Source organism: Notamacropus eugenii, chromosome 2, assembly GCF_028372415.1.
Source record: "Notamacropus eugenii isolate mMacEug1 chromosome 2, mMacEug1.pri_v2, whole genome shotgun sequence".
Lineage (NCBI taxonomy): Eukaryota > Metazoa > Chordata > Mammalia > Diprotodontia > Macropodidae > Notamacropus > Notamacropus eugenii.
In genome coordinates, this window is record NC_092873.1 from 344,709,128 (window position 1) to 344,731,774 (window position 22,647).

Here is a 22,647-nt window from a genome sequence, read left to right on the forward strand (position 1 = left end):
ACTTACAGGCTTTAGTTTTCCTTCTTCACAAGTCAGTAACCTGTAATCTTTTCCCCAATGCACCTAAAAGCCTCTTTCTTATCCACAGATACTGTTGCCATCAGTGACGATCCACACCTTTCTCTTCTCTTGTTAGCTCTTTACAGGGCCCAGAACCTCACTGTGCCGTTACAGGTGATACTTCTCTTGCAGCTGATGTCAAATGTGGTCCCAAAGCACAAGGTATTTCCCCAAGGTATCCACTACCCCAACAACATCACCTGCTTCTTTGTAAGTCTTTCATTTACAGCTGATGATTTTCAAGAAAGGCTCTATAGGAAGAGTTCTCATTAGATGGCTCAGCATTAGATGGTTTTTCTATCAGAATGCTGCAGCAACGTACTCGGTATGCCTCTCTTTAAAAAACAAAAAGAAAGTATTTTTGCACAGTTTCTCCTATGGCGCAGTTCAGTTTGCCCTTCAATTAGAACAAACTGCTGGAAAAACTGGTTTCCAGGTTTCTAATGGCGCAGTATTAGCAGAATGAATGATTCACGGATGTTCTTCTTAACATTCAGGAGTAACACGGAAGACTAGCAATGCAGCCCAGGTCTGGAGCTGATGAATGGTGCAGTGCTGCTGTTGTCATAGCAACTAAGAGGAAAAAAGCAGCACCATATAAGGAGCTGTGACATGGATTCTGGGAACAATTTATATTAAAAAGCTGTGAGCTCTTCGTGCCTTAAAGCTGAAACCTCTTCTATTATAGATTTTTATTCAGCTTTTGCTCTTGAGACTTCTTGAACCTAAGCAGTATAAACATATATTTGTGTAAATAGCTATAAGGGAATAACTCCATTTCAAGGAAGAAGGAATATTTTAGCAAGACAGTGCATGCCTGCAATATCTTCACAATCTATTTGGATAAATGTGAAAGGATAACTGTCATATTCTGTCACAAAGTAGGAACTGAACAGAAAAAAAGAAGAGGCAGAGAATTCAATTTTAAATATACAATAGCATCTGAGAAGCTGCTCTTTGAGGGTAGATACCAGATGCACCAAACTGCAGCACCATGAACTGGATGACTAATAAAGCAGCACTGGGATAAAATCCAAAGAATTCTACTGTCTCCTCTACACCTTCAAGATACACAGACATTCTGAGGTCACTAACCCAGTGCTAACCTGTTTGAATGTACATGGCTAGTGCCTGTGGTGACAGGAATTTTTGTGCCACTCATGACTGGTATAGTATCTGTTTCTTCCTGCTGTTGCTTCAAACTTTTTCCAACTGGAGCCAAAATCCACGCCCCCAACCCCCACCCCATTACAGCTGCTTTTCACTGCTGAGAAAATCAGAACAAAACCTTTGCCCTAAGCTATGGGCAATGAAGACTATGACCAGAGGTATTCATAACAGGAATGCTGATTGAAAGAATATGGAATGGTAAACGAAACAGTGATTGCAGCTAGTGACTGTTTCTGTCCTGGGCATGGTACTATATTCTAAACCACAGAGAAGGAACTAGGTACACTTTATCCCTATGCCAACAATTACACATGTAGAGCAATTTTGTATTCACTAAGAAGAAAACAGACATTTTCCTACATTAAGAGATGTCTATTCATACACATCTAATGAAATATATTAATTTACACATACACATATATGTACGTACATGTACAAATACATATGCAAATATACATATATACAACACACATGTATTCCTAAAAGACTAACTCATATTTTATCATGTTATAGTGACTCTTGGGTTCATAACGGTTGTACCATTAGAGTCCAAGCACTGACAAATTCTCTACCATGCTGAAAAGGCTTAGATGAGTATTCTGGACTCTATCAAATTCCTGAGAATTACCCTAGCTCCAAGTACAGAAAGGCTAATGATCAGTAGGGTGGCTTTATGGTTATGAATTCTTCAGGTATGGACATGAAGCAATGCACGAAATAAAGTAAAAGAAAAAAAGTCTTCCTTCCTGTATGACTACAGCCTTGTGCTTCTTAAAACTAACAAATAAATGTCATGCTTTTTTTTCACACTGCAATAATTTTTCCACTCCACCCTCTCTTGAGATCAATACAAACAATTACACAAAACATATAACACAGAAATCTTTACTTGGAAGCCTGGAGGAAAGGAAGGAAGAGAGGGAGGAAAAGATGAGGGGAGGGAGGAAGGAAAGGAGGAAAAAAGGAAGAAGAAAGGAAGGCATTTCTTAAGCAACTATATGCTAGGCACTGTGCTAAGTGATAGGGATACAAATACAAAAATGACAGTCTCTGACATCAAGGAACTTAAATTCTAATGGGAAGAGACAGATAAAGATATATCAATATACAGATTTGTAAATAGTACTGATATTACTGAACTGATAAACTTGAGCAAGAGTTAGAAATGTAGTGCTGATAGAGACCAAGGAGTTTGGGGAGTGTGGAAGGATTGGCATAAGAAGATGTATGGGGTAAACAGCTGGATGGGGTAGATAGCTAGATGAGATATAAAGCATTATCTGATCTGGTACTCTGGGCCATAGTGGGCTAGATGGGTTTGAGCTCATTCACCAACCAAGAAAACAACCTATGGTTAAAAGTTCCAAAGCTGAGATGAAGTCCCCCAGGGACTGGGGATGTTTATTCTGGTAATATGGTCCATAAGTGCTGTTTTATACGTGAGAAATACTGCATCAGAAAATCACATGGCAACATGGCTGGGGTGGATGGCTAGATGGGGTAAGAGATAGCTTTTATCCTACAATATTACTTTAGTTGTTGTGGAAACACACTAACCACCCCCTACCTTTCTGTTTTAAAACTATTAAGAAAACATATTTTCTAAGTGTCTTGGTACAAGGTTCTTGTTCTTGTCTGAATATAAAACCTTATCTGTACTTAATTCTGAGCAGATAATACTCTGCACTAAAATATTTTTACTTTATTTTTTACCAAAGGAATAACCAGTTTCTAAAGGGAGAGGCCTGATGAGCACAGAAGGAAACCTCCACGAAAACAATTAGTGCAATGATCAGGTTAAGAGAAGTTCCTTATTTTAATTCATTAATATCATTTTTCTTTTCCCATCCTTAGCTGGAATGGTTTCAGAAAAATAATTCTCCAAAGTTTTGTGTAGGAGTTATCATGTTTCTGTTTAAGGAATCAAAACTCTTACCTAAACTTTGTATTCTTGTTTGTTTAATCTTGATTATTGGAATTTGTCTTTGTTCTTGACCACTATAAACTGTAAGAAGAAAATGGCTTGGGGTCAGAGATTTTTCAAAAACAGTATGGGTCTCTTTCTGAATTTCTCTCTAAGCACAGATTAAGCTTACAATTAGATTATATCCAATCTATATAATAGATATAGGTATAATAATATATAGCCATATAGCTATATAAAATTAGATTATATCTAATAATATCTTAATATCTAAGCTTAGAATTAGACAATAAATTTGTCTCTGACAAACTTCTAGATCGAAAAGTACAAAGTACTGAGTATTTCTTCCAAACTATTAATCAATCATCTTAATTAGTTTCTTTGCTGATTCTCTGGGATTTTTGACAAATATCAGGATGTCATCTAAAAATAGTTATTTTTGTTTCCTTTCTGTCAAGGTTTATAACTTGATTTTGTTCTCTTGCTTTTTGTTAAAACTATCATCTAAAACAATGTCAAATAATAGTGGGGAGTGGAGGTATCCTTCTTTTAAGTCATTTTTGTATCAGGAAAACTCTTAGTTTCTTCCCTTTTCCTTTGGCAATAACAGGGGTCTAATGATAGAAAAGAAGCAGGTGGTGTGCAGAGTCACACATTCTGCAGATCATCTTACACTTTAACTTACTGGCACTCAACTTATGAGATACTTGTTCACTGACTGATTAGGTATGGTACTGAAGGAACTGAACTATATCAATTTTAACATTCTCACTATAAAAGAAACCAGAAAACAAAGGAAATGCCATTTGGAAAAGCTAAATGGATAGATCGTCCACAAGTGCTTCTTGGAGAGAAAAATTAAACGAGAAGCAGTATGGCACAGTATAAATGATAAGAGATTTGAAATTATAGGGTCTGGATTTCTATTTCTGCCACTTACTACCAGTGTGTGACCTTGGGCAATTATTACCCTCTCTGAGCCTCAGTTTTCTCATATGTAAAATAAGGAAGGTTAGATTCAATGACTTCTAACATTCTTCCTACCTCCAAATTTATGAGTATATGGGTTAATTTTGACCCATTTTCAAAAGCACCATGAAATACCAGTTTATGGGACATATGGTCATCTTACATTTAAGTGCCTATGCTAAATACCTGCAAAAAGCCCTCATTAAAAAAAAAAACCAAAACTGCAGCCTATATACCAAAATCTGTTACAGAGAATGAAAAAAAAATTCTAAGATGGCCTTTGAAATTAAATATTCAAAGAGATTGATACATGGTGACTTCAATGCAAAGGCAGGCATGGGCAAGACATATGCTGGAAAATCTGATTCAGGAGTAAGGAATGATAAAGACTAAAGGTATGTAAACTATACATCTCAAAATCTAAGCTTCTGATATATAAAATGAAGACAGTGATATGTCAATCAATCAACAAGCACTTGTTAAGTACCTAATATATGCCAGTCACTGTACAATGTTCTTCAAATACAAAGAAATACAAAAATACTGTTACTGGTCTCAAGGAGGTCATATTCTAATGGGGGAGACAACATATAAATTACACATACAACAAATGTAGAGTAGATGGAAGATAATTTTAGATAGAAGGCTCTAGAAGTAGGAAGACAGGATCAAGAAAAGGACTCCTGAAGGTTTGAGTCTTAAAGGAAGCTGTAGAAGCTAAGAAGTAGAGAAAAGGGAAGGAGAGCATTCCAGGCATGTGAGAAACCCAGTGCAAAGGCACATAGGCAAGAGATGCAGCATCATATGACAGAAACAAAAAGTCCAGTGTTGCTCAGCTGCAGAGTTTGTAGAGGGAATTAAAGTATAAAAAGACTGGATAAGTAAGAAGGAGCCAGAGAACTTTATACTTCATCCTAGGGGTAAGAAGGAGACGCTAGAGCTTACTGAGTAGGAGGTGACATTGTCAGACCCATATTTTAAGAAAATCATGTTGGCAGCTATGTGGAAGATGGATTACAGTGGGGAGATACTTGAGGCAGAGAAACCAATTAGGAAGTTACTACAATAGCCCAGGTATGAATTGCTGAGATCTTAATATCAGGGTGGTAGCTGAATGTTATGAAGATAGAAATGACAAGCTCTTATAAAAGATTATTAATGTGGTATTAGTGGGAATAAGGTTGCAATGCTGGGTGACTAAGAGTACAGTGGTGCCCTTGAAAATAACAATAAAGTTTGGTAGAAGGGATGGTTTAATAAACAAAGATAATGAGTTCTATTTGAACAGGCTGAGTCTGAGATGCCAACAGGACATGCAATTTAAAATGTCCAAAAGGTGGTTGGTGAGGTAGGACTATATGGTTTAGAAGACAGACCAGTGCCAGATGTATAGATCTGGGAATCATCCGCATAGAGATAATTGAACTCATGGAAACATGACATCACCATGCAAGGCAGTATAAAGGAAAAAGAACAGACAACAGGACAGAATCTTGAAAGATAACCACAGTTAGTGTACATGACTTAACAAAGACTGAAGAGTGGTCAGAGAGACAGGATAACCAGGAGGAAAGCAGTGTTACAAAAACCTAAAGAGACCATCTAGGAAAAGAAGTTAATCAGTGGTGTTAAAGGCAATAGAAAAGTCAAGAAGGATGAGTATTGAGAAAAGACCATTAGATCTAGCAATTAAGAGATGACTGATAATTTTGGAGAAGTTTCAGTAGAATGATGAGTTACAGTTGAAAGGAAACTAGTATGAAGAGTAAAGAAGAAAGTGAGAAGAAAGGAAGTGGAGGCACTGATCGTACACGATCTTGTCAAGGAGTTTAGCCACAAAAGTGAGGTGAGTTACAGGAAGATAGCCAATGGGGAGAGATGCATCAAGTGAGAATTTTTTAAAGATGACCGAGACATAAAGTTGTAAGCCATGGGGAAGCAGCCAACAGACAGGAAGAGACTAAAGGTAAGTGAGAAAAAGAAAGGATTAAGGGTGTACATGAAGAGGTAAGGAGAAGGGTTACCACTTCATGTGAGACTAGTGAAAGAAAATCCAGTGGCATAAGGCATCAGGTAATGGGAGATAAAGAGGAAAGGAGAAACTCCTGGCAAAGGATCTCAAATGTTTTTTTTTTTCAGTAAAACATGCAAGGTTCTCAGCTAAGAAGGTATGGCAAAAGGAGGAGTATAAGAGGTTTGAATAATGAAAAAATTTAGAAAAGTCACTGGGGTTAGTAGGATAGTTAATCTATTAGGGTGATGTAAAATGACTGCCTTGCTTGCTACACTGAGGACTCAGTTAAGATTATATAACCTAAGTCTATAATAGATACAGATTCATATCAACATGGATTTGAGATTTTTGCCAGCTTCATTCAGCAGCCTATGAATAGAAGCCAATGCAGTGGATACTGGGAGTAATCCAAGTTTTGGGCTTAGAAAGTCAGGATTTGTGATAGAATAAGAGGGCAAAGGACTTGAGAGAAGAGGATAGTGTGAAGTTGAACTTGTTCACCAAGGGGTAAAGAGGGAAAGGAGAGCAGACAGCGCAGGGATGATAACCTAGGAAAGAACAGAAGACTGGAGAGATTGGAGATCATGGTGAAAATGAAGAACAGGGTTTAGGGTTGCAAGGCAGAAGGAGAGGTGGAATGACAGTAGATTATGATTAAGGAATTTTTTAGAATTCATGAATGTAGAACTGAAATATTTCTGGGTGATGGCAAGTCATTCAGATTTCACATTTCTCTTATTATTAGTGATTTAAAGTAATCTTTCACATGGTTGTTAATAGCGAACAATGCTTTACTTGAGAATCATTTTCACATATCCTTGGACCACTTTTCTAGTGGAATGTGGCTTTTGATCTTATATAAATGGTTCTCACTTATATAATTGCAAATTTTCCCCAACCCACACACTTCAATTAACTTATATAACAAAGGTATACACAAAATAATACTTATGCAAGTCATAAAATGTACTAAAATGCAGACATATTAAATACCATACTGATGGGGTGATGGGACCTGGACCCCAAAAGAAAAAAAATATGTCTCTGGAAGCAACCCAGGCCCTGAATTTTCCCATACATTCCAGCAGCCCAGATCACTGGAACCTCTGTCCAAGGCACCTGGCCCATCCCGGACTATTTGCATATACAGACTACTCCTTACTCCCACCTAGATCACTGTAATGGTAATTTAAATGGGAAGATCTTTCCCATTCATTAATAGGTCTATGTGACCTGCCTGGGTCACATGGAAGTCTAAGTCGCATGGACCTGTAGTGGGAGGAGCTTGCTGAACAGGTGGAACAAGAAGAATGGAAGAGGAAGAGGTAGAGCTAGAGTTGAGAGAAAATTTTGTCAGAGCAGTCAGAACTGAAGCACATAGGCATGCCTGCAGCTGGTTGCAAGTGTGAGAAGGGCATTTATTTAAGGGAAGCCTGTTTGTGAATTGTTCAAAGGAGCTGGTTTGTGGGAAGCCTAGGGGATAGTGGTGTTCTCTGCATTGTTACTTATATAGATTTTTGTTACTATGATGGATTTGTCTTTCTGGTGTCTGAATACTTGTTTTCGTTCTGCCTTCCATGTGAAGAGTCTGTTGTATTTTGTGACTGAGAATTGTGCCAGGATATTCATGGCTGCTGTAGGTGCTGTGAATATCACACTGGCACTACACACGGTAATGAGGATGGGATCGTGAAATATCAGACCTCTACTTGGAGACAGAAAGGCAGAGGAGACAGAGGAAGAAATGGATTGCCTTATTCCTCCTTAACAAGAGAATGGGCTAAAGGCATAGGGCTTTGTGAAAACTGGGAACCAAGGCTACAGAAGGGAGATCCCAGAGACTTAGAAAGATGTTTGCAGGGAATACCAACAGAACCAGGGAAAGAAATGGCAGGGGTATGTAGGAGAGGCTGGGCGTTGCTAACAAGCTATCGAATTATATGTAAAAATAGAGACAAGCTGCTGGAGGAGAAGGCGTAAATGGAAAGGGAGTTGGTTGGTTTGCATGAGAGACTTTTTATGCTGCAGCATTCAAATTCTTCTTTAGAAGAACAAGTTGGAGGGTCTCAGGTGGTAGGAGAAAAAATTGTTGTTGGTTTGGCGCACAGGAAGAGGCAAAAAGTTAACAACAGAAAAGTGAATGCAGCCCTTACACAGGCTGGGATTGAATGGGGCCCAAACACAGGCTAGGATGATGCATGGGAGGAGAACAAAAAAAATGAGGAGGCTAAGGTTCAGCCAGTACTAAGAAGGAAGAAGGAGAATAAGGAACCCCCCACAATGTTTGGGGAAGTAACTGAGGATCTTACTCAGCAGGAGGTCACAAAGATTTTGAGTTGGTTTACCCTGGATGGTGAGAATCAGTGAAAAAGATAAATTTCCTTGAGAGAAGAGTAAATAGCTTATAGACTCTAAGTCAGAATGGACTAACAAGAAAAGAATTGTTTACTGCTCTATTGAGAGCAGGAGTAGATTTTGGAAGAATAGATGGCATTCCAACTAATGAACTATAAATGCATCGAGGGAAGAGGCTTGACTTTAGACTGAGCAGGGAGATGAGAACTACCCTTGCAGATCCTCCTGAAACACTGGATCCACACCTGCAGGGAGAATGGGAGACTGATCAGGTCCTAGCTCAGATTAAAGAAAGTATACCTCTAATCAGAATGATGACCCCAAAACTGAAAATTAGAAAACAGTAAACAAAAGTGAATGAGACTATGATAGTGGGTTCATGTACTCCAGAAGTGTGGTTGACCCTACGTCTACCCAGCTTCTGTGTATTGTCTCCTTGTTTCTTTTTGGCTTTTTTGTCTGTTCACCTTGTTTGTCAGATTTGTTTTCTGCAGGCTTAGTAACCCTCTACCTGCAGATGCCTGACTGCTTAAGCCAGATGTCACCCCTGGCCACAACTGTGATTTGTCACCCCTAGACTTGGCATCAACCAAGCTCTGGATGCCAGCTAAGGAACTGAACCCTTGAATGAGACCTCTCGGGGCAGGGACAACTCTACATCCAATATCAGCAGAAAGTAGCTATGGAAGAAGAGACCTTTGCCCCTTACTCCAAATTTTTGGGCCCCATTCATTTGAAGTAGGAATGATGGGGTACTTGTGTTCAAGTCCCATCCTAAGATATTGTTTTATGTTCTTATTTTGTGTGATTCTGTTATATTATTGTAAAGTTCTGTTGACACCAGTTGCTTTAATATATTCTTTTATATGCTTATTTTCTGCTATTCCTGTTAAAGTTCTGTTGACACCAGTTACCCCACTAATCTGACCTATGTAATGATTATGAAAGATCTTGGGGCCGCATGTAATGGTAATTTAAATGAAGAAATCTTTCCCATTCATTAATAGGACTATGTGACCTGCCTGAGTCACATGGAAGTCTGAGTCATATGGAGCCTGTGGTGGGAGGAGCTTGCTGCACAAGTGGAACAGGAAGGGTAGAACAAGAAGAGGTGGAGCTAGAGTACAGTTGAGAGAAAATTTGATCGAATTAGTCAAAACTGAAGGACGCAGGCAAGCCGCAGCTGGCTGTGAATGTGAGAAGGGCATTTTGTTTAAGGGAAGCCTGTTTGTGACTTGTTTAAGGAAACTGGTTTGTGGGAAACCTAGAAGGGAGAAGGCTTGGGAATAGTGTTGTTCTCTGCAATGTTACTGTGCATAGATTTTTGTTACTATGATGAATTTGGCTTTCTGGTGTCTGAATAAATGTTTTGGCTTCGTCTTCCATGTGGAGAGTCTGTTGTCTTTCACCGGGATATTTATGTCCACTATAGGTGCTGTGAATATTGCCGTGGCACTACAATGACCTAATCAGCTTACTTGATATTCCCTTCACTGTTGCACCTAGCCTACCCCTAATTACTCACTAATCTCACCTAGATCATTTTCACTGTCCCTTTTGGGGATAAGCATCAGCCTCATTCTCATGAGAACCCATAAGAACCTTAAGAACCTCTCCCTGCTTTACCGGAGTTACAATAAACTTTGTGATTGACTGGAAGATGGTGTGAGTGTATGAATTCTTTCCAGGCAACTCATAGTACCCTGACATTTTCAAGGATCCCAGCAATCCTAAATCATGTCAATACCATGATAGTAAACAGAATTATGAAAGGTAAATATATGATATTAATGATATTGATCTTAAAGTACACTAAACACAGTTGTACAGTATATTGCCCCTTCCCCATCCACTGTGCCTAGCTTTTATCATTGGTTGTTGGCAGCACAACTTTTTTTTTTTAATGAAGCTACTGTGATGTTTGGATAATGGCTCTCTTCTTTTCCTCTTGTATCTGAAGATAGCAAGCAATACTGTTCTCACCTTGTCTTTGAAGTTTTAAAAATCTTGAAGTATTTGGATCTATCTTTTCAATACAAGAAAAAAAATCATTCAAATGATGAAATGCTTCTGCCAACTGTTTCACTGTGAACCTTTTTGGTTCAATCTCAGTTCAGGAGCTTCCCTTTCTTCTGAAATCTTTACATCTAGCAGCTCAGTCAAATCCTCATTCATCAGTTCTTCATGAGACTCAATTATCTCCTCTATATCATTCTCATCCACCACTAGCTCCAATTCTGATGCTAATTTTATGTCTTCCAAACTTTTATCTTGGTCAAATCCACCAGAATTATCAGCACACTTTTTTCCAACTCTCTTCACATGTTTCTGTTACATCTTCTCATGCCTTACCAATATTTCAGATTGCACGGTAAATATTATAGGACTTCCAGAAATCTCTCAATGTCAAGCTCTTATTTGCATCAAAAGTAACAAGTGTCTGGGCAAAGGTACTGCCTTGAAATTAACAATCAATTCCTGACATAAAAGGATTTAATAACAAAGGTAACATTGGGGGAAGGCAGACCACTTTTACATTTTTCATTAAAATCATCCAGATGGAAAGGGTTACCTGGGGCATAATCCAAAAGAAGTATTTTGAAAATAATGCCATTATCATTACAAAACTTCTTAGAATGAAGTAGTCCATACACTATTGCTCAAAGATGATAAGGTTATCCATGCCTTAGTGCTGAAGAAATAATGTACATTTAGAGTGGCCTTGCTGATTCCTTTCAATGCTCTGGGAATTTCTGAGTGCTGCATAAAAACAGGTTTAAATTTTCAAGTCCCAGAAACATTCCTTCCAAGCCGAAGAGTAATATCTTTCAAAGCTTTATGCCCTGACATAGTTTTTTCTTCTATTGAGATGTAGGTTCAAGATGGCATTCTTGATAAAATAGGCTGATTTCTTCTACATTAAAAATTTTTATCTATTTATTTTTTGCAGGAACTCTGGGAGTGAGCTGCTTCAATATCTACACTAGCAGCCTCTCCTGACACTTGCACATTACGAAATCCTGCAAGATTTTTAAATTACTGGCTGCTATAAATATCTGTCTTCCTTCAGGTACTTTACCTTTAGATCTTCAAAGAAGCTTCGAGCCATGGCTTGAATTATCATCAAGCTTAAAGGCATATTCTTCTGAGTCTGGTTTTCTATCCATATAGTTAATAGTTTCTCCGTCTCTAATAGCACCTTCTTTTTGTTTTGACAGATAATTGATTTCATGCAAGCACTGTCTTTTGCATGTTCCTTTATCCTGGCAGTATCTTTTACTATGGTCTTCACAGGTTCACAAGATTAAGTTCATGTGCTATCACAATTTTTGCCCTCCTTAATACTTTCTCTTTATTTTCATTTTCAAGGCTTATACTTATGAGATGGTTCACTTTTCCTCTCAAGAGCAAGTTTGTCACCAGTGATGGTGAAAGTATATGGATCACTACTGAACACACAGAGAGACCAGGTATCACTGACTATCTGCAGATACAAGGGAACTAACTTGGGTTTCTCAGCTTGCTATCATGTTTACACTGCCTGAACAATACTGACTTTTATTACACAGTCCCTGCTTTGCAAAAAAGAATTTTCAGGATTTTTTTGGGAATGCAGATTCCTTTGAAAATTCTTTACTTAAAGTTCAATTTGTGTAATGAGAATTTATGTAAAGGAAGAACTTCCTGTAAATTATTAAATACAAATTGTGAATACTAAATTTTTATCAGAGATATTCAGAGAAAAAAAGTTTCCTTAGTCAACTTGCTTCACCATTGCAGATGCATTCATTTTATTTGTGCAGAAGCTTTTCAATTTCATGTATTCAAAATTATCAGTTTTATTATTTGCAATTGCTTCTGTCCCCCTGGTTAAAAATTCATCTCTTACCGAGTGCTATGAAAAGTATATCTTTTTATTCACTTATACTTTTTAAAAATGATTTTTAATATTCAGATCATATCCATGTTGAATTTATTGTGAAATATGGTATAAGATATAGATACATGCTTACTGCCTGCTAGATTACTTTCCAATTGTTATTATCTAATAGGGAATATTTTTCTACTTAATTTATGTTCTCGGGTTGAATTCCATTATTTGTGATTTTTCCTTGTCCATTCTGTTCTATTGATCCTCTTTTTTCATTTTTAATGAAAACAAATGGTTTTAATAATTTCAGCTAATCAAACAAGGGATAGAGAGGATCACAGGAAGCAAAATGGACAATTTTGATTACATTAAATTAAAAAGGGTTTGCACAAACAAAATCAATGTAACCAAGATTAGAAGCAAAGGAGGAAACTGGGAAAAATGCTTTATAGCAAGGTTCTCTGATAAGGGACTTGTTTCTCAAATATACAGAGAACTGAGCCAAATATATAAAAATATAAGTCATTCCCCAATTGATAAATGGTCAAAGGATATGAACAGGAAGTTTTCAGATGAAGAAATCATAGCTACATATAATCGTATGAAAAAATGCTCTAAGTCACTCCTGATCAGAGAAATGTAAATTAAAACAACTCTGAGGTACCACCTCATCAGACTAACTAATGTGATAGGAAAGGAAAATCACAAATGTTGGAAGGGATATGGGGAAACTGGGACTCTAATGCAGTATTAGTAGAGCTGTGAACAAGTCCAACTATTCTGGTGAAGAATTTGGAACTATGACCAAAGGGCTATAAAAATGTGCATGCCCTTTGACCCAGCAATACTACTACTAGGTCTGTATCCCAAAGAGGTAAAAGAAAAGGGAAAAGAACCTATTTGTGAAAAAATATTTACAGCACCTCTTTTTGTGGTGGCAAAGAACTGTGGATAGTCATCAACTGGGGATTGGCTAAACAAGTTGTGGTATATGATTATGATGGAATAATATTATGCTATAAGAAATGATAAGCATGATGGTTTCAGAAAAAACTGGGAAGACTTACATGAACTCATACAAAATGAAGTGAGCAGAACCAGGAAAGTGACAGTGAGCAGAGAGTGAGCAGAATCATACATAGTAACAGCAATACTGGCCGATGATCAATTGTGAATGATTTAGCTACTCTGATAAAGACAATGATCCAAGACAAATCCAAAGGACCTATGATGAAAAATATGTTTTGTATGATTTCACATGTACAATTGCTACCAAACTGCTTACTCATGATGTGCGTGGGGTGAGATTTGGAACTCAAGACTTTAAAAATGATTTTTAAAAAATTTTACATGTATTGGGAAATATTTTACAAAATAAAAAAATTTTTTAAATTTTAAAAATAGTTGCTGCTTGATTGTGTACTTTGAAGTCTGGTAGTGCTCTTTTCCCTTAATGTCTACTTTTTCTTCATTGTATATGTATATATATTATATATGTGTATGTATATATATAATACACACACACACACACACACACACACACACACACACACACACACAGAGACTTCAATACTAAATGGCTGCCTGAATAGGAGGCACCTAACCCATATCCCACATACCTACTCCAGCAAAATCCATAAGTTTGCACCAAAACAAATAATGATCAAAAAATTCAATGAGAAACTATGAGAATTTCTTCCACCCAGACATTGCATCAAAAAAAAAAAGTCAGGCCCCTCCACTAGCACAGCCAATGTTGAAACAGGGTAGTAGCCCAGAATGATCAGAAGTTGTCAGAGACATGTAGAGTCCATAATGCTCTGTACCCAGAGGCAGCAAAAACAGAGGGCTTCCCTGAAAAAGTCTCAAGTTTGTCAAAAGCCTCAAGTGGGAAGCTACAAAAACCAGCAGAATCATGATGAACAAACCTGTAGAGTGTTCTGAGATCACAAACACATTATCCTGAATCTCCAGGGAGAGCCTGGAAGATATAGTGCTCTAAACTAAACTTCTAATCTCAGAAGGTGGCAGTCAGCACAAGAACCCAGGAAACTCAAGAAGAAAATAGTCCAAATAACCCACCTCCAAATACAGAAGGGAAGAGATCCTAGCCCTGGCATATAACCCTAATTCAGGAACTAAAATTGGAAAGGTGAGTATCAAAGATGTAAATCTAACAATCTATAACACAAGAAAGCAGAGAATCAAAGGAAAAAATTGATTTTCCAGAGGGACTACAAGAATACCTAGAAAAATAAAGCAAAAGCTAAAAAGAAAATAAAATAATGAAATAAAAGCTTTTACAGAAAGAATTGGAAGGACACTAAGTAGCTTAGAAGAGAAAGTGATATACCTTAATCAAGAAATGCAATCTCTGAAAACTAGAATAGGCCAAAGAGAAATCAACGATACTATGACACAGCAATACATGTTAGAAGAAATGATAAAATTTTAAAAAATAGATGATACTTGATATCAAAAACAACTGACCTAGAAAACAGGTCAAGGAGAGATAATTTAAGAATCACTGACTTCCTGAAAACCATGATTTTTTTTTTTTAAAGCCTGGGCACTATATTTCAAGAAAACAACTGAAAACTGCCCAAACCTCTTAGAATCAAAGGGCAAAAACAAATATAGAAAGAATCTACCAACTGTTTCCTGAAAAGAATCCCAAAGAGAAAAGCTCCAGGAAGGTCAAAGCCAAAAATCCAGAGCTCATGTGCCAAAGCAAATATATTTTACATCCCCATAAAGAAGTAATTGAAGTACCAAGGAACTATAATCAGGATCTTCTAAGATCTGGAAGACTGCATTATAAGCAGAAGAGACTGTACTTAAGAACTATATTCGAAGATTCTATTAAAACCTGAGGAGATCTTAGGATACATTACAAAAGGCAGATTATTTAAGCTTATTACCAAGAATAATTTACCCTACAAAGCCTGAGTTTAATCCCACAGGGAAACAAAAGAATAGATCTTTAATGGAACAGAGGACTTTTAAGCATTTGGGAGAAAAAACAAAACAAAGCTGAATGAGAACTTTGAAATATAAACAAAATAGTCCAGAGAAATCTAGAAAAGGTCATTTGTGTGTGTATAATTGTAAAGAGCTGTACGATGATGTTGTGCTATGTGTGTGTTCATCCTTCGTTGCTGAAGAAGACCATGCCATCAGAGAAATAATGACATGACTTGCATTTGACTTTGTTTTGAGTGAGGGAGGGCTGTGCAGGTCACCAGCATTACTTCTCCTCCAGAGCCATCTGAATCCAGAGACCAGATATTCATCAGGATAACTGGAGATGACCCAGGATGAGGCAATTGGGGGTAAGTGACTTGCCCAAGGTCACACAGCTAGTGATGTTGCGCTAATATTCTGATAAAGGAAGAAGATCTCTTCAAATGGTAATGATGGAGTTAAATAAGAAACACAGAGGTATTGGTAAAGTACTGGTTCTGCTATCAGGGTTTAAGAATACAGGGTTTAAGGAAACCGAAAAGCTTTTGCACAAATAAAATGAATGAATCTAGAATGGTTAAGCAAGTTGATTAGGGAAACTTTTTTTTCTCTGAATATCTTTGATAAGGGTTTACATAAAGCAAGACTTTAAGTAAAGAATTTTCAAAGGTTAAAAAGAAAAATATACCAACACAAAAAGGAGGAAAGAAGGTAAATTGGGCAGGAAACAGATATGGAGGAAAAAAGTGGAGGAAGTTAGTATCAAAGGAATCTCGAAGATAAAAGAGTTTAATGCTCTTCCAATCCCCCAATCCCCCACCCCCACCCTTCCCACCCAAGGTATAGAAATACATCACACTAAAGTGGGGGAAGCAAGCAGTGAATGATACAGAAAGGATGTTAAAAGGGGAAGAGGATTATCCCAGGGACAACAGAATCCTGGAAGCATGATTTCCAACTGGAAGGAAGAATTAAAAGGTGGGGAAGGAAGTAAAACAAAGTACTAATAACTAAGGGGATGTGAGGGGGAAGACCTTAGTCTGCTTCTCAGAAAATTTGGGAATGGCTAAACAAATTGTGGCATATAAACATAAAAGAATATTATTGCATTATAATAAGTAATTAAAGGGATGCTGGCAGATACTTCTGGGTAATTTGAAATGATGCAGAATGAAGTACATAGAACCAAGAGAGCAATTTATATAAAGGTAAAAAAATAAAAAAATATATAAAATATGTACAAACAAGATCTAAACAAGACAAATAGGAGACAATCAACACGAGGAAGGCACTAACATTAAGAAATACTGGGAAGGGTGGGACTTTAGCTCAGACTTAAAGAAATCCAAGGAAGTTAGGATGTGATAAGAATGGAGAAAGTTCCAGGTGTGGGGGACAATGAGCAAAAATGGTCCAAGTTTTTAGATAGAGTGTCTTGTTCTGGCAACAGCAAGGTGGCCAGTGTCACTGGATGACAAAGTACTTGCAGGGAAGTAAAGTATATATTTAGAATGGAAATGCAGAAAGGCACCAGGTTATAAAGGGTTTTTAAAGCCAAACAGAGCTTTTACATGTGATCCTGGAGACAATAAGGAACCACTAGAGTTTACTGAATAGAGGGGCAACTTCATCAGACCTGCAGTAAAGGAAGATCAATTTGACAGCTGAGTAGCAGACAGACTGGAATAAGGAGACACCTGAAGCAGGGAAACCAAGCAGATGATTATTGCAATAGCTCAAGAGTGAGGTGATAAGTGTCTAAAACCAAGGTGGTGGCAGCATCAAGGGATAAAAGAAGATATATACTAGAAAAGTTACAAAAGTAGAAACAACAGGACTTGAAAACTGATTATATATGGGGAGGGGAAAAGGGTAAGAGAGTGAGGAGTCAAGGATGTGTGTTCGTCCTTCATTGCCAAAGAAGACTATGCCATCAGAGAAATAATGACATGACTTGCAACTGACTTTTTTTTGTTTTGAGTGAGGGTGGGCTGTGCAGGTCACCAGCCTCACATCCTCCAGAGCCATCTGAATCCAGTGACCAGATAGTCATCAGGATGACCGTAGATGACCCCAGATGAGGCCAATGAGGTTAAGTGGCTTGCCCAAGGTCACACAGCTAGTGAGTGTCAAGTGACTGAGGTGAGATTTGAACTCAGGTCCTCCTGACTCCTGCACTGGTGCTCTATCCACTGCACCACCTAGCTGCCCACGGAGTCAAGGATAACACTTAGGTAGTGATCCAGGGTTATTGGGAAGATGGTGATATTCTTAGCAGTAATAAGGAAGTGGGGAAGGTCATAGGGAAAAGATAATCTGTACTCTTGCCACGATCATTTTCCAAGTTGTAATATAAATCTCACCTCAGGGCCTCACTCTTCTGGGTGCCTGCTTTTTCTTAATTTGGGTCAAGATGTCACCTTCAGAGGCAAAACACTCTCTAAGACATTTATATTTTTTGAATTATGGACTCCTTAGGCAGACTGGTAAAGTCTATATACCCCTTCTCAGAATGAGTTTGAATATATAAAATAAGATACATAGAAATGCAAAGGAAACCAAGTACATTAAAATAAAGATGCAACTTCCTCCCTTTCAAGCTCAAGATTCCATGAAATTCATCCACATACTCATGTAGGGTTCTGTGGAACTGAAGTTAAGAACCTCTCTCTGCTCTAGTCCAAAAGAAAGTGATTTATCTCCCTGTGCACCAATTCCTTGTAGATCAGGCTTATTGTTAAGTCCCTGTATCCCATTACAGAATGTAGCAGGATTCTCTCTTCCCAATATATTGGGACCTCTCCCTTTCATTCCCCTCTGTTTGAATCCTTCCCTTTGCCACCTCTCTCATTCCCCTTTATTCCCTCTTCTAGTCAAGATGCTACAGGAGTTATCTTCACTTGACTATTCACCAAAGGACATGATTACACTACATCACCCATTGCCCTCTGTCCCTTACCTCCCTATCTCCTTTTGTGCAACTCCCATTCTGCAATTTAATCCCACAAAAATACACTGATTCACAAGAGGGGTGGGGAGCGATTGTGGAATTTAATTAAAGTTGTTTTAAACTTTCCCGATTACTTCTCCCAATTATTTAAATTCCACTCTCATATTTATCTCCTTGGACTTTTATTTAGAAATTCAGTAATAGTTACTCAGGTGGTCGTGTTCTTGTTTTAATGAAATAGGTATTTTATTTTAATGCTGGAAGGCCGACAGGAAAGGTCTATTGCACCAGGCTCAGAGCAGAGCACAGCCCAGCTTGGGCCACACATACTGGAGCAGGCTTCAGGGCGCGGAATTAGCGGTGGCAGCTGCAGTTCAAAGATTTCTCAACCCACAAATGCCAAAGACAGTTTCAAAAATCAGTAAGAAAGCTGCTTCACCTGGGTGAGAGGGGAGCACAGTCCAGCCCCAGCCTCAGGCCAGGGCAGTGGAAGCCACTGAGGCAGCAGCATCCACTTTTGGAGCCCTCAGCCTAAAGACCCTGGGGGAATCTAGCTGCTGATCTGGGTCTCAGTCTTGAGTGGTTGTCCTGGGGTGAAGAGGATTGCTGGCATGGTAGAGCTGGTGGTGGCTGTGGAGAGGGAACTCAACTCGTAGTTCCAGAGTGAAAAAGATCAGAGTGCAGTCTGGGAGAGGAGTAAACTCCTTTCCCTTCACTGTGTCACATTGGAGGAACTGAGAACTTACAGGTCCCTAGAGATCTCGGAAAACAGCTGCACAAAACCTCTGAAACCTAGGGTACTATACCCTTCACTTGACAAAGGACTCAAAAGTCAAGTAACTGGCTGGGAAAATGCTCAAAAAAAGGGGAAAAAATAAGACTATAGAAGTTTACTTTCTTGGTGAAAATGTATTTTCTCCTATCCTTTTGGATGAGGAATAACAAAGCATACCATCAGAGGAAGATATCAAAGTCAAGGCTTCTATATCCAAAGTCTCCAAAAAAAAAAAAATGCAATGGTCTCAGGCCATGGAAGAGCTCAAAAAGAATTTTGAAAATCAAGTAAGAGAGGTGGATGAAAAACTGGGAAGACAAATGAGAGTGAGAGTGTAGAAAAGACCAGAGCTGAATAGAAAATTTGTCTTTCAAATACAAGAATCAAGAAAAACATGAAAAGGTAAACAGGAAAGAGAAGCCGTAAGGAACTCATTAAAGTTGAACTGTTTACATTCCTACATGGAAAGATGCTATTTGTAACTCATGATACCTTTTTCAGTATTAAGGTAATTAGAGGAAAATATATGGATATGTATGCATGTTTATATTATATGTGTATAGATACGTATATGTACATGGCTGTATGTGTGTATATACATATATATATGTACACACACTTAGAGGGCACAGGGTGAGCTGAATATGAAGGGAGAATATCTAAAAAAAATAAAATTTACTGTTGAATGGAATGTACTAGGTGTAAGAGAAAGGCAGAGGTAGAATGTAACAAATCATCTCACATAAAAGAGGGAAGAAAGAGCTTTTAACATTGGAGGGGAAGGGGGGAAGATGAAAGGAAATAAATGAGCCTTAGTCTCATGGGATTTAGCTTAAGGAAGGAATGACACACACTCAGTTGGGTACGGAAATCTATTGCACCCTGCGGGAAGGCAAGGGAGAAGGGGATATGAGAGGTAAGATAATAGAAGGGGACAACAAAGTGGGGAAAGGGATAATTAGAAGTAAACACTATTGTGGGAGGACAGGTCAAAGGAGAGAATTGAGTAAATAGAGGGCAGAATAGAACAGAGGGAAATGTGGTTAGTCTTTTACAACATAACTATTATGGAAGTGCTCTGCATTGTTATACATGTATGACCTATATTGAATTGCTTGTTTTCTCAATGAGGGTGGGTGGGGAGGGAGGGAGAGAATGTGGAACTCAAAGCTTTAAGAATGAATGTTAAAAATTGTTTTAGCATGCAACTGGAAATTAAGCTATACAGGCAATGGAGCACAGAAATCTATTTTGCCCTACAGGAAAATAGAGGGGAAGGGGGATAGAAGAAAAATGGGTAATATAAGGGAGGACAGACTGGAGGAAGGGATGGATGGGGTGTATATTGTCCTGGGGTGTGAAGTGGGGAGAGATTCGGAGAAAATTTTGAATTCAAATTCTCGTGTAAGTGAATGTTGAGAATTGAGAAAGGAAAAATAAATTATATATTTAAAAAAATAAAAAAATCTCTAGAGGTGAGGTAATTTATTTATGTATTTTTTCTTGGTAGTTATATTTATTTACTTTTTCTTGTATTTCTTTTGTTGGGAGTATTTACAAAATGAGATCTTCTCATATCTGCTGTGCTCCCCATCCCTATCATACCAGAGATACTTCAAACTCCTCACTTTTATTGAAATTACATATTTTTTTTCTACTGATCATTAAGCTATGATTTGTGGGGTATATAATTTTGGATGCTATCTAGAATTCCTTTACTTTTTTGGAATTTATTATTCCATTTTTTTCTGCAGTACCTGATGGGGATAAAATTGTCTTGTATAAAGACAATTTCCTTACCTTTACATTTTAACCTTTCTCCTGGCTGCTTGCAGGATTTGTTGTTTGTCACTGGAATTGTTAAATTTCCCTGCTGTATGTCTTGGAGCTGTCTCCTGAACTCTTCTCCAAGGTGATCTGTTTAGTCATTCAATTTGTACTTTTTTTCTGTGTTCAGAAGATCTGGACAGGTTTTATTTATTATTTCCTGCATTGTGGTATTCAAGTTTTTTGATGTATGGTATTCAATGAGACTATACTCTGGTTTCTCTTCTCTTCAGACCTTATATAATTTCAATGAGACGTGATCCTTTATTTGTCTCCTTGCTTCCTGTCTTTGGGAAAATGATTTCTGCTTGTATATACAGACTCTTTTAGTCTTATTAATTTTTTCTTTTCTTCTTCCAGATTCACTTTAGTATATTTGTATTCCATTTCTGTTCCTTCTTTTGCTTCTCTGGAGCAATGTACCACTACGGATTCAAGTACTTTTTTGTTGCTAATTATTTCTGCTTAGTTGGCCATAGGTTTTATATTTATTTTCTTCTGAATTATTCTTTTATGTTTTTCATTTTTGCATCTGAAATATTCCAGAACACTTTTTGTTGTTCTAAGTCCTCTTGGTATTCCTTTGAGTTCTGTCTTTCATCAGGTCATGGTTCAATTTCCTTTGTCTTTCATTCTTTATTTGGAGACGTTTGGAACCTTTAGAATGCTTTGTATTCATGTTCCCTTCTACTTTTATTATCTTTTCTGCTGATTTATCTGTTTATCCTCTAAATTTTTATATGAATTTTCTTCTCCTTGAAATCATTGCAAATTCTGGACTTTCAAATTTATAGCCCACTGTTACTGTTTCTAACTCCTTTCCTTTGATGAATGGATTACTCTCAGAGCTGGACCACCATGTTATCTCCACCTACTCTTACTACAAGGAATTTACTTATCATTGACATCAGTCCCTGCTCCAAAGTAGCTCCTGGGTAAATGAAACTGGTCTCAGCTGGACTACAAATCTCTTTCTTCCATCCATATTTACCTACACATGAGGGCTCTATGCCCCAGTTCCTTCAGCTTTTTGGTTGTACCAAATTTGATTGTACCAAATGGGCATCTATCACTTTTTGCAGGGTTAAAGAATGGTGTGTGGACTATTTCTAGTAAAGCTACTATGTACTTGAGTTCTTTAATTTAAGGGTTTCTCTTGGCAACAGGAAACCTAATTCCTCCCTTCCTCTACTTTCCCCTTTTCTTTGTGCGGCTGGGCAAATTGTGTGTGTGTGTGTGTGTGTGTGTGTGTGTGTGTGTGTGTGTATGTATAGATCTAGATATATAAGTGCATGTTTGTTGCAACAGGGTAATGTGACATAGGAGTAGGGTTTACTGGTAGACACTGTAGCATGAAGAAAATCCCCAACTCGGTTCCTATACACAATCCCAGATTGTATGACTTGCCAGGCAATGGTAACTTGGGGGAGAGATACTGAATGAACATGATTTGAATAAGCCTTCTCTACTATTTACTCAAAACTAGTAGGCCTCTTGTTTTCTTGTACCGTACATTCAGCTGTAATTGCTATACCTCTAGTTCATAATTCCTTTCTTTGGGTTTTTCAAGACTTACCAGGGACTGGAGAAAAATGTCTAGTCCTCCACTTTGTTGATCATATGATCATACGACCTGAAAATTCCTACACTTACTACTACAAAGCCATAAAGTTCAAATGAGGACAAATAAGAATGGAAGGTGATTTCTTCCACCCCAGAAATACACAAAAAATCAGTCAGAAGTCAATAGTAACTAGGAAGGGGAGCC

The 22,647-nt window shown here is 37.8% G+C and overlaps 1 protein-coding gene across 13 annotated transcripts in view; it reads right to left on the reverse strand.

Moving 5' to 3' along the window:
- The window catches only part of TANC2 (tetratricopeptide repeat, ankyrin repeat and coiled-coil containing 2), a 551,137-nt gene that overhangs the window by 304,150 nt on the left and 224,340 nt on the right, over positions 1–22,647 (reverse strand). For 2 of the 13 annotated variants that reach the window (XM_072645880.1, XM_072645879.1), the window contains exon 1: positions 7–16,116. The exons of the other annotated variants lie outside the window; for them this stretch is intronic. The gene's annotated coding sequence lies outside the window, so the exon portion shown is untranslated. Of the gene's footprint in view, positions 1–6; positions 16,117–22,647 lie in introns of those variants that run through there. 13 annotated transcript variants of the gene reach the window in all.